The sequence below is a fragment of the Tupaia chinensis genome, unplaced genomic scaffold, assembly GCF_000334495.1.
Source record: "Tupaia chinensis unplaced genomic scaffold, TupChi_1.0 Scaffold000451_2, whole genome shotgun sequence".
NCBI lineage: Eukaryota > Metazoa > Chordata > Mammalia > Scandentia > Tupaiidae > Tupaia > Tupaia belangeri.
The window spans coordinates 2,709,179-2,720,424 of record NW_006159958.1 but is presented as its reverse complement, the minus strand read 5'-3'; the positions used below and the strand labels follow the sequence as shown (position 1 = coordinate 2,720,424).

Genomic DNA, 11,246 nt, shown 5'->3' with positions numbered 1-11,246 from the left:
AGAAAAACCCTCGCAAAAAAAAAAAAAAAAAGTCTTTCTCATGATGGGGAAAAACTTATAATGTTTCTCGGGTTCCTTATTTAGGGCTACCATTTCATCTATTGTGTTTCCTGACGCTTCTTCAGGTGTTGCTTATCCTTATTCTTTCTTGTGTGGTTTATCTTGTTTTTTTTTTTTTTTTGAGAGTTTTTTTTGGCTATAAGGTGCGTGCGCTCGCCAGAAAGACAGAGAGACAGAGAGACAGAAAGTGAGAAATCAACCCCCAGGGGGATGGCCACACCGCAATCTCTTCTCCTCCTTTCTCCTCTCGGGATCTTGGGCACGCACACACACGCGCACCCGGAATGAGTTTAAGCCACCGGGTCTGGGATTCAAACCACGGTTGACTACATGGGAGTCCAGCGACATAGCCATTATGCCGGTTGTCCCCCTCCCTTTTTTTTTTTTTTTTTTAATAAGATTCCCCACAGTGGGGATTGTTTTATCTACAAAAGTTCAGTGTGTCTGTCCTGACTTTGAGTATTTTTTATTTTTACTTCTTTTACATAAAAATTTCCTTTGATTTGTGACAATTTCTAAATATTTTACTTATAAATATTTAGTTGTATATCCATATTTTATTTATAAAGGTTTAAAAATTTAAAAATATTTTATCTGATATTTCTGTTTGTCGCAGAAAGGCGTGATCATCATGTTGATGGATTCAGAACCTACTGAATCTTTCTTATTTTGAAAAGAATTTTTTGGGGGGAGACCAGCAGTTAGCATAATGGCTATGTTGCTGAACTCCCATGTAGTCAACCGCAGTTCGAGTCCCGGTGGCTTAAACTCACGCGGGGCGCGTGTACGTGCATCCCCAAGATCCCAAGAGGAGAATGGAGGAGAAGGGATTGCGGCGTAGCCATCCCCACTTGGGGGGTGAGTTCTTGCTTTTGTCTCTCTGTCTCTCTGTCTTTGTGGTGAGTGCACGCGCCCTATAGCAAAAACCTCTCAAAAAGGAAAAAAAAAAGAGAGAGAGAGAGAGAGAGAAAGTAAGAAAGCAAGTGTCAGATCTGGGATTCAAACTAGGTCAGCCATGTGGGAGTCCAGAGCCCTAACCATCATACCACCCACTGACTGCCCTCTACTGAACCTTTCTGTCCCTCCATTTCCTCATCTTTAAAATGAGAGTACTAATAGTTGCCTACCTCACAAAGTTCCTGAGAGACTTCAATGTGATGACACACACAGCACACTGCAAATTCTTCAGAAAGTGCCTAGGACATGACGGGCACCAGCAAATGTTCGTTTCAATGACTGCTCTGCCCAGATCTGAGCCCTCTTCCCCACTAACCATCAAGTCACCTGAAGAATGGAGGACCTCCCAGACTCCCTCCTCATTACCCGTATCACCCCTGTGAGTCTCTACTCTTCAATCTGTCTACTTATCCTCAAATCCCATAAAAATATACAGTGATACTCTTTTTTGCCATAGGGTGAGTGCACATGCTAGAGGGAGACAGAGAGAGGGAAAATGAGAACTCGGTGGAGATGGCCACACCACAATCCTTTCTCCTCAGTTCTCCCGGGAGTTTGAGCACAAGCATACATGTGCCTGGTGTGATTTTCAAGACACTGGGTATAGGACTCGAACCACAGTCAGCCATGTGGGAATTCAGTGCCTTAACACCATATCACCTGTTGGCCCTTAAATATGTGATACTCTTAGTACAATTAATATGGGGCCAACTCTGCAGTGCAGTGGTTTAAGGGAGTCAGATCCTACCTGGCTGACCAAAGCTCAACTCTTTTTTTTTTTTTTTTTTGGGAGGTTTTTGCTATAGGGCGCGTGCGCTCGCCAGACAGACAGAGACAGAGAGACAGAAAGTGAGAAATCACCCCCCAGGGGGGATGGCCATGCCGCAATCCCTTCTATAGGGCGCGTGCGCTCGCCAGACAGACAGAGACAGAGAGACAGAAAGTGAGAAATCACCCCCCAGGGGGGATGGCCATGCCGCAATCCCTTCTCCATTCTCCTTGCGGGATCTTGGGCATGCACGCACATGCGCCCGGCGTGAGTTTTAAGCCACCGGGTCCAGGACGCGAACCGCGGTCGACTACGTGGGAGTCCAGCGACATAGCCATTACGCTAACTGCTGGTCCCACCAAAGCTCAACTCTTGACACAAGCAGCTCGAAGTACATCCTGGGCATGTGTGCCCAGTCCCAACAGAATGAAGACATGGAGGTGAAGAGATTTTGGCATGACTATGCTCCCTTGAGGGATGCTTTCTCCTCTCTCTCTCTCTCTCTCTCTCTCTCTCTGTCTTTCTCTCTCAGTCACTCCCTGGTGAGCACATGCACTTTCTGGCAACTAAAAAATAAATTTTTTTCAAAAAAGATAAATGAAACAAAAAATAGACTCTGAAGGAGTAGGGATTGATGAAAGGGAAGGCAGGAGATGACAGGCACCAGATAGGAGATGGCATTTGGTTGAGCCAGAGAAGCCAAAGGCACAGCCTGGGAAGGGGCGCGCCACTGTTCATGGAGTTTCCCCTGAGGGCTGTGGCATCCTTGGACATGATTGCATTATTTAAAAAAAAAATTTTAAAGAGAAACTCATGTGACCCAGTGATGCGAGTCTGTCAAGAACTGAGAATTATGCTCAGTCCTGTATTCTGTTTGGAAGGAGAGAGAAGGCAAACTGAGAAATGCAAATTGAGAAATGCAAAATTAATTCTGCCCGGTACTTCTGCATTTAATTTTTTATTCTCGGATTCAAGTGAGATGGAACTCTGTCATAGGTTCAGTGCCTGTCTGTATTTCCTCTATAACTTATTTATTACGTGAATAGGTAGGGTTCCCGCTTAATAAGGGGCTTTAGCAAAGATTTGAGCTTTTTCATATATATTCCAGACATTTTCTCCGGTTCTTCCCAATGGAAATTTTGTCCCTTTTTTTCAGGTAGAATTTGAAAGAAACGTTGAGTCAGGCTCTCAGCTGATTCTTAGTGCCCGTGACACTGTGACCTCACCCCGATGGAAATATCCCAGGCTGCTGAGGCAGAGCCTCTCCCAGGGAGCTCTTGAGTCCCCCCCACTCCCTGAGCCTCTGCCTCACACTCGTTCTTCTATCAAGCAGACCAGATGTTGGCGTAGTCATACCCATCCCTGCTGCTGGACCTCAACCTGGGCAGCTTTATCCATGGCCCAGTTCTGCTCCTGACTAGCCTTGAGAACTTCACCAAGGGCTTTCCTTTGCTCATCCTCCATTCCCCTCTTGTGCCTCTGGAGTCTCCCAGCCTGGAGCCCCTACCCTTTCTGGGCTAAAGAGCACCCCAGCCCATAGCTATGAACTGTGTGGAGTAGGGGAGAGGGCTGAGGCATGTTCTTTGCACTTGAGCTGACTTGGGGCTTATCAGTCAGGAGCTGACAATAATTAAACACCAGATCTTCTGAACTGTCAGCATTGACCTTGGTCTTCACCTGATTTCCCAAAGTTCCTAACGTTTGCTTTAGAAAACAACTGGGTCTGACGAATGATTTCTCACATCCAAGCCAGAGGTCAAAGTTGGCAGGCTCTGGTCTGGTCCACCCTACGTTTGAAAGTCTCCTTCAACCTAGGACTCTCAGTCCCCTTCCCACTTGCAGGTTTCAGCCCCTTGATCTTCCAACTCTGGGAACTTGTCCAGGCCCTCCATACCTCTGGAGCAACCATCCCTTCCCATCATTCTCATCGAGAATTTCGACAATGACGATAGCAACCAGTACTCCCAATGTGTACATCACAGTTGGCTTGGTGCCACTGCAGCCACTATGGTGGTCCCACGCTTCAACCCAGGAGGAAGCTGTTCACCTTTTAATCCAAGAGCAAAGTCACTTTCCCAAGGTCATACAGGAAGGCACTGGCCAAGCTGGTCTGAACCCCCGGTCTTCAGACTCCAGGTGCACTGTGACTAGGCCCATCTCACTCACTTCCTCTGTTCTGCCCCAAACACTGGTTCTCAGAAGGGGTCACTGAGAAGGGAAATGACTGAATTCTTGGTTGGGCAGACAGGATCTTGACCTCACTGGCTGGTCTAGCTGCTATAGATTCCACCATTAAAGCTTCAAGGCTTCACAGGAGCTTCCTTGTGAAACGCCTCCCCACAGACAGACACGTTCTAGTCTCTGACCCTGGTGACTATGCCACCTTGGAAATCAAAAGGGTATGATGAAATTAAAGATCTCGAGAGGCAAAGATTACCCTGAATCATTCAGGCAGTCGTGGTGCTGTCACGAAGGTCCTGATAAGAAGGTGAAGTTAAGGCGCTGGACACTACCACATTGCCGACCATGGTTCAAGTCCTGGACCTGACAGCTTGCTTTCTCACTTTCTGTGTGCGTGCGCATGCGCGTGTGCATGTGTGTGCCTGGTTAAATGAAAATAAATGAATGAATAAATACAATTAAATAATTTAAAAAACACTTAAAAACAATGAAGGTGAAAAAGGGTCAGAGTCAGAGAACCGTGAACAGAGCGATGCAGCCTGAGGGCACTGAGGGCAGGTGGCCTCTAGAAGCTGAAAGCCGCAAGGAACAGATTCTCCCCAACCCTCCGGAGGGGTTGCAGCCCTACACCCTGTTTTACACTCCTGACCCCGAGAACAGAAAGATAATAAATGTGATGTCTGGACCACCATATTTGTAATAATGTATTACAACACAATAGGAAATGAATACGCTTCCCATGACCTTCCGTGGACTCAGAACCTTAGACTGAGGATATGAGAGCACATCCAGTCTCGCCCCTTCCACTTACCGGTGTGGAAACTAAGGCTCGACTTGTGCAACGTGTACGAGGCATGCTGTGAGTGGCTGGCGCCTGTCCTGAGCCCTGAACACCATCAGAAACGTGGAGCTGTCCTCTGCCTACACCCATTCTGTGCCCTGATTTTGTTTTTGGTTTTCACTTTTCCTTGTGGCCTGAATTCACATGGTTCATTCAGCAACACCTTGAGAAAAGCCATAGTGCTGGTCATTCAGGTTAGTGTGAGCAGACAGTAAGGCAACCTGGGTGAGCTGGGCAGTGGAGACCTTGGGGAATCCGGAGAACTACACGGGGGGGACCAAGAAGGAGGAGTAAAGAAAGAGGGACAGCAAGCACAGGAGCAGCTGAGCTCCCCTACATGAAGCCAAGGGCGTAGACGTACCACAGCTGGTCTCTGAGGCAGTAACGTTGTCCTTTTCATGACCTCCTGAGGCTGCAGGCCTAGGCTGACTTTGCATTCTTTTTTTTTGTTGTTGTTAGGAAAGATTTTTGCTATAGGGTGTATGAGCTTGCTGGAGACATAGAAAGAAACAGACAGAAAGCGAGAAATCACCCCTGGGAGGATGGCCATACAGCAATCACTCCTCCATTCTCCTCTTGGGATCTTGGGCACGCACGCACACGAGCCCGGCATGAGTTTTAAGCCACCGGGTCTGGGACATGAACCGTGGTCGACTACGTGGGAGTCCAGCAATGTAACCATTACGCCATCTGCTGGTCCCAAGACTGACTTTGCATTCTAAGAACCTCTGGCCACGAATTAATGTCTCCCCCTGGGGATCCAGGACTCACCTCCCAACGTCTCTTGGAAAGTTGAGACAAGAGGGAAGATATTTAGGGAACCAGCAGTTAGTGTAATGGCTATGTTGCTGGACTCCCACGTAGTCGACCACGGTTCATGTCCCAGACCCGGTGGCTTAAAACTCATGCCGGGCTCGTGTGCGTGCGTGCCCAAGATCCCAAGAGGAGAATGGAGGAGAAGGGATTGTGGCGTGACCATCCCCCCTTGGGGGTGATTTCTCGCTTTCTGTCTCTCTGTCTCTCTCTGTCTGGTGAGCACATGCACCCTATAGCGAAAAATCTCTCAAAAAAAAAAAATAGAGGGAAGATATTTCTACGTCCATCTGCATGAGAAGGCAGCCACATTAGTGGAGCTCCTTCTATGGACTGTAAACTCAGGCGTAATCTTCTTACTTTGTCTTCACCATAGTCCTGGGAAGCAACCCTATCGTCGTGGTCACTATTTTCCAGATGAGAAAACTGAGGCTTTAAAGAAGTGAAAAACAGGCAACCCATTTTCCGGGACCCCCCCCCTTCTTGGGAGCTCTGTTTTTCCTTCCCTCTCCTTTAATAAACTCCCCACTTTGCTATGAAGAAGAAGAAGAAGAAGGAGAAGAAAAGAAGAAGAGGAGAAGGAGGAGGAGGAGAAAAACGACTACCCACAGCCTCACATCAGCACCAGGCAGACCCAGGATAGGATAGCACTAATCACACAGGTGGGGCTGGTGATTCCCGCCCCCAACCCCCTGCCCAGCTCTTTTTCCAAAAGGGACTAAACTTGAATTTGAAGAATGAAGCCCTGACAGTGAGACTAGAGGCAGAGAGTATCCAAAAGCACTGGAGGGCAGAGTTGGCCCGACAGGCTTGCAGGAGCCAGGTGGATGGCGTCTGGGAGGAGGCGTTCAACCCATGACACTGGGAACATGTACACCATGACAAACGCTCTAACTCAGGGCTTCCCCCTCCTATGCCATCCTAGCTCCTCCAGGCCCCGGGCTCGGAGCTGTTGTCAGACTTCTATGAGCACACCTCAGTCAGGACTCCATAGAACTTATTCAAATCCTGCGCAGTTCACTGGCTTCCTTTTTTGGGTCTCCCACTATCTTCCCTCTTCTGCTTTCCACATCAATTCCATTGCTACGTCCCACTCTGCCGGCCAAACGCTCTTAAGGACAGGGCCACGGGAGGCCCCCAGACACACCTGCGCTGTGTGTACTTTTCAGAGCTGCCAATAAAGCCTGCACGCTGCTCAGACAAGCAAGACACAGCGCGCCCTCAGGAGGCCACCTGGCTTTGGAATATAAAGCTAAGAACGCCATTCGGGATCACTCATTGCAGAAAATACATTTGCTGGCTTCCTTAGAATTGGAAAATCACATGGTCTGTTAAAATACCAAACCCTCACCTCCCAGAAGCCTGCCCCAGCCCCGCGAGCACTTACATAAAGTCACTCCTCTGTCTAGCGTCGGCCTCCTAGAAGTGGAGCAGCTTTTCGAGGACAGCTTGCCTCTCCTGCTAGACGGGACCCCCTGCAGCTGCAGCTGTGTCCTCAGACCTCTGCAGCAGAAGGCTGGCCTCGGAGCAGCGTTCCACTAACAATGGTGGAATTCACCCCCACAGCCTCCTTTCTCGTGCCTTTGCCTCGCTCCTCATCTTTTTCTTTTCTGCTTCTCTGCCCCCAGCAGTCCCCTGAATGCAGTGCCTCCAAAATTCTCTCCTCTGAGTTGCCTTTCCAGCCTAGGCCAGTTCTGCCCCAGCAGGGAGCAGGAAGCGCGGTCAACTCTGAGCCCCCACTGCTTCCACTTGAGCAGAATTCAAGTGCTGCCTCCAGCTGGCACAGCCTCCCTGACCTCTGTCACTGCGAGTGGTCCTGTGGCTACCCCACCCCTCCCTTGGGAGGCTCCTACAATGATGGCTTCCGAGAGGATGGGGTAGACAGGGCTCCAAAGGCCTGAGCTCTGCCCTGGCTCAGCGTGGGATGGCCTCTCTGGCCCTCTGACAGTGACTCTGGCATTCTCGCCCTGCATTCCTGGCTCAGCTGTGGCTGGAAAACTTGAGACTGGGGTTGTGAAGCGGTTCACACCCTGACCACAGGGTCGGACTGCGGAACGCCCTCTGGCCTGAAAAGAGCCACATGCATAACAGAAATTGGGCACAGGCAGCAGAAAGTCTGCCTTGGGACCAGCAGTTAGTGTAATAGCTGTGTCGCTGGACTCCCATGTAGTCAACCACGGTTCGAGTCCCGGACCTGGTGGCTTAAAACTCACACCGGGCGCGTGTGCACGCATGCCCAAGGTCCCGAGAGGACAATGGAGGAGAAGGGATTGCGATTGTGGCCATCCCCCCTAGGGGGGTGATTTCTTGCTTTCTATCTCTCTGTCTCTCTCTGTAATTAAAAAAAAAGAAAGTCTGCCTTCGGGGGATCCCTAAACAGCATCGGAGTCTCTACCTTCTTCCTCCCGGGGAAACACCAGGAATTTAACTCTGATTGTATATAACAGCAACGACACCACCACCCAACACTTACGTTGGCACTTACTAGAGCCTGGGCCCTGTTCTCATGGCTTGCAATAATGCTGTTAGGCAGACAGCATTAGGGTCTCTGTTTTATAGGTGAAGAGATTGAGACACAGAGAGGCTAAGAAACTTGCCCAAGGTCACACAGCTCATAAAGAGCTGAGCTGGAATTTGAACACAGATCTAGAGTCTGGGAAAACTCATTAAAAGGCAGAGATAAGGGGCCAGCAGGTGGAGTGGTGGTTAAGGGCGCTGGTCTCCTACATGGCTAACTACGGTTCAAATCCCAAGCCTGGTGGCTTGCTTTCTCACTTTCTCTCTCTGTCTCTCCCTCTCTGGTCAAATTAAAAATAAATAAACAAATAAAGTTAAATAAAATAATTCTTTTTTTTTTTTTGAGAGATTTTTGCTATAGGATGCATGCATTCACCAGAAAGACAGAAACAGAGAGACAGAAAGCGAGAAATCACCCCCCCAGGGGGATGGCCACACCATAATCCCTTCTCCTCCATTCTCCTCTTGGGATCTTGGACACACACACACACATGCCTGGCGTGAGTTTAAACCACCAGGTCCGGGACTCAAACCATGGTCGACTACGTGGGAGTTCAGCAACATAGCCATTACGCTAACTGCTGGTCCCAATAATTCTTAAAAAAAAAAAAAGAGGTGATAAATGGGCCTAGAGTGAAGGAATGATGGGAAACCAGGCTGCCATTGTGGGATGCCTGAACAGGAGGCTGGCCAGAGGACTGATGGCATGTCTTTCTAAAAGGAAGAGAGCATTCACAAAGGACAGGAGGAAAGAACACGAGGACCTCGGGAGTGGCTCCCTCAGGAGAGGTCACAGAGGGGTCGAGCAGGTCTCCACTTCCTTTGCCAAGGTGGGGCGACCTTGGTCTTAAGCCTTTGGGTCCTGCCAGCCCTGAGACCAAGGCAGAACCTGGAAATGCAGAGCCTGGGCTTTCGCGAGCCAGTGTTCTCATCCGTAAAATAAATAAGACTTAGCAATGAAGGATTTTGTGAGGGTTCAGTCTGCTGTAATTATTCTAACAGCTATGGCGTCCTAACCAAGGACTGGGCTTTAAATATACCGGCTTATTTCATCCTCACATCTACCTTCCGGAAGTACGTACCATTACAAGACCTGTTTTCCAGCCGAGAACACTAAGGCACAGCGCGATTAGGGAACTGGCCCAAGGTTACAGAGCAAGAGCGTGGTAGAGCTGTGATAGGAGACCTAGGGTCTCTGCTCTTAAATGTGGAGTTAGAGAGTCTCTCAAAGAAAATAGCAATGGGACCAGCAGTTAGCATAATGGCTATGTCACTGGACTCCCACGTTGTCGACCGCAGTTCAAGTCCCGGACCCGGTGGCTTAAACTCACGCTGGGCGCGTGTGTGTGCATGCCCAAGATCCTGAAAGGAGAATGGAGGAAAAGGGATTGCGGCGTGGCCATCTCCCCTGGGGGGTGATTTCTCGCTTTCTGTCTCTCTCTGTCTTTCTGGCGAGTGCACGTACCCTATAGCAAAAAAAAAAAACTCTCCAAAAAAGAGAAAAAAAGAAAAGAAAATTGCAATAAACAGTAGCACTAAAATAGACCCTCTCCCCCGAACTCTATATGTATTAACTGCTGAGTGCTCAAAAGACAAGCCCCATTTCACAGAGAAGGAACTGAAAGTCAGAGAGGGGTGGTAATGTGCCCAAGCACACACAGCAGGTTTACAACACGATTGGAAACTAAGACTCTGCAGCTGGTGCCCGAGTGGGAGCCCTCAACCACACATCGGTGGTTTTTGCCTGGGCTGGTCCCATGGCCTAATATTTAAGAAAGCTGGATCCTACATGGCTTAACAGTATGGTTCAAATCCTGGCCCTGGTGGCTTGAAAAACATGCTGGGCATATGTGCATGTGTGTGCATGTGTGTGCATGTATGTGCATGTGTGTGCATGTGTGTGCATGCCCTCAATCCCAATAAGATGGAGAAGGGTTGCAACGTGACTATCCCTCATTGGGAGGTCCTCTCTAGCGTACACATCCTCTGAAATGTTTCTTTTTTTCAAACAGAGTTCCGCCTGTCTGAGTCTCTTTCTGAGACTCGCAGGATGGCTAGCTGCCCTCCAAATAGTCTACCATCACATTCGGATGAGCTGTGATTTACAAAATACAGTGAAAACAGAAGTAACCAGTCTGGCCATTTGCATGGAACACCATATACTTCCCATTGCGCTTTTAGTTTTTTTCTTTCTTCTTTTTTTTCTGGAGAGGTTTTTGCTATAGGGCGTGTGCGCTCGCCAGAGAGACAGAGAGTGAGAAATCACCCTCTCAGGGGAGATGGCCACACCACAATCCCTTCTCCTCCATTTTCCTCTCGGGATCTTGGGCACACACGCACACGCGCCCGGCGTGAGTTTAAGCCACCGGGTCCGGGACCTGAACTGTGGTGTGCTATATGGGAGTTCAGCGACATAGGCATTACGCTAACTGCTGGCCCTTTGTTTTTTTCTTTACCCATGACAGAGCATTTGTATATGAGAGAGAGAGAGAGAAAGAGAGAGACCCTCCACAGGGTCTGGCCACACCACAATCCCCTTCCTCCTGTCCTCCAGCCCCTCAGATCCTGGGCACCTGCACACTCACCAATGTGCTTCGGGATGACTGACTGACCCAGGGACTTGAATCACAGTTGCCACGTGGGACCCGCCTTTCTTCAGTGGCACATTGCCATGGTGTCACAGGACTGGCTCCTGGGCCTTGTGTATTTCGGTCCTTGCTGAGTCTACCTGGTTCCTTTGTGGAGGGAAGAACAGGTGCCCCCAGTTTTCACAGAAACCCGAGGCAGCACAGCCAGTCAGCCAGGGCCGGCGCCAAGGTCCTGGTCACTGGTTCCCAGGCGATCCACACCCCCCCTTACTTTTTAAACATGTCACTTCCCTGATTACAAAAACAATATGCACTCGGTGTAAACTGTAAATACAGGGGGAAATCAAAGTCTCCCCGTGACCCTTCCCCCCAGAAGGAACCCCTGAGAACATTGAGTGCTTCTTTTTTATTTTTTAAAGATTTTTTTTTTAGCAGAAGCATTTTTTAAAAAATTTTAACTTTATTGGGAACCAGCAGTTAGCGTAATGGCTATGTCGCTGGACTCCCACGTAGTCGACCG

General features: G+C 49.1%; 1 protein-coding gene across 2 annotated transcripts in view; it reads right to left on the bottom strand.

The window, feature by feature from the left end:
- Positions 1-10,909, bottom strand: part of ACKR2 (atypical chemokine receptor 2) — a 13,609-nt gene extending 2,700 nt beyond the window's left edge. Inside the window, exon 1 of one of the 2 annotated variants that reach the window (XM_027774540.1) lies at positions 10,724-10,909. The gene's annotated coding sequence lies outside the window, so the exon portion shown is untranslated. Of the gene's footprint in view, positions 1-7,008; positions 7,461-10,723 lie in introns of those variants that run through there. The other variant, XM_027774541.1, reaches the window with a different exon arrangement.
- Positions 10,910-11,246: the final 337 nt, after the last annotated feature.